Genomic DNA, 1668 nt, shown 5'->3' on the forward strand with positions numbered 1-1668 from the left:
TTTTCGATACTTCATTTCATTTTTCCTAAAGATCTAGGGGAAATCTTGCGTGGTGCACCGGATCTTATCCTGTTTTCAACAGTTCCCGATTTTTTATATCTTTGAATAAATGAAGATATGATAGAAAATGGAACACAAAGGGTCTCTGATATTTTCCTGTAACTTTTACCTGCTTTCCACTGTTCAATGATTAAGTTTTTCACTGAATTAGTGAGTTCTTTACTTTTCGCCATTATTACGACACTACTTTATGTTATCTCAGTGCTGAATGAAGAAGCTAGCGTTCTGACACTTAAAAATGACCACTGATAAGATTATTGGAACAAACGAGAAAGTTCTAGTAAAAACCAAATATTATTTTAACAGTATTTTGTGTCATAGAAACTCATAAATTTATTCTGTACGAATACTTTCTTCACCCCTAAATATTTATAATTGTATATAAATTCATTAGTTAATATAATTTATTAGTTTCTTTTGCATATTCTTAGTTTATGCATGTGTATGCAAATATAGTATTGGTATATCCCATTTATATTCATTAGAAATTAAATAAAGAATTTTGACATGTACGAATATTTATTTTCCGCCACTGTATATATAATGTGCTGAGGTGCTGAGTAATGTTGGGAAAGATATCGGTGACATTTTTATATTTTTATAACTGTCTTCTATTGTAGATTTTGGTTGGTTCTGGATGTGTTTTCACGATTGACTGCCACTCTATGTGTATGTATATATGCGTATATGTAGGCATGTGTGCTTGTTTATAATATCTTCAAAGAGTCCTGAATACCAATGTCCTTGCTGAATAGGACGGTTGATAAATCTGCTAGTAGTCAGTGCTCCAGTCTATGGAAGATTACCTTTTCACGTAACTTGGTATCTACCTCCGATATCTACATGAAGTGAATGCGTTTAATACATTACGACGTACAGTATACGGAGAAGGAGTCTATGGTGTAGCACTGCTAACGAAATATAGAGTAGCTGCATATATCTTTGAAGCGTGGCTTAATAATTAAGATATTCGGTTCCCAGCGGCGCGTTGTGACCTTGAGCAAGATACTTTATTTCACGTTGCTATAGTTCACTCAGCTGCCAAAATGGGTAGTACCTGTATTTCAAGGGCCCAGCCTTGTCACACTTTATGTCACGCTGAATCTCCCTGAGAACTACATTAAGGGTACGCATGTCTATGGAGTGTTCAGGCACTTTCACGTTAATTTCATAAGATCAACTTGAACGCACGTCGTCGCAAGCGACAGAGTGCTAGAAGAGCATTTATCTTTGTATCATAACAAGTAATATTGTATCATAAGATGTATATTTTTCAAGTACATTTATCCTTGGAACAAAAGGGAGATCCAGTTCACTGACAAAATTCAAACAAGATCTACACGCAAACACACGCGTGCACGCACACACAAACCCATGTGCGTATACATCATATATATATATAGATAGATAGATAGATAGATAGACAGACAGACAGACAGACAGACAGACAGACAGACAGACAGACAGACAGATAGATAGATAGATAGATAGATAGATGTGTACGTATGCGTGTGTGTATGTATGTATGTATGTATGCATGTATGTGTGTATGCGTGTATGTATATACATATATATATATTGACGGCGGCAGCTGTCTGTCACAGGTCG

General features: G+C 35.5%; 1 protein-coding gene across 1 annotated transcript in view; it reads left to right on the plus strand.

Moving 5' to 3' along the window:
- Positions 1–1668, plus strand: part of LOC106875689 (uncharacterized) — a 127800-nt gene that overhangs the window by 70283 nt on the left and 55849 nt on the right. The gene's annotated exons all lie outside the window — the stretch shown is intronic.

The sequence above is a fragment of the Octopus bimaculoides genome, chromosome 7, assembly GCF_001194135.2.
Source record: "Octopus bimaculoides isolate UCB-OBI-ISO-001 chromosome 7, ASM119413v2, whole genome shotgun sequence".
NCBI lineage: Eukaryota > Metazoa > Mollusca > Cephalopoda > Octopoda > Octopodidae > Octopus > Octopus bimaculoides.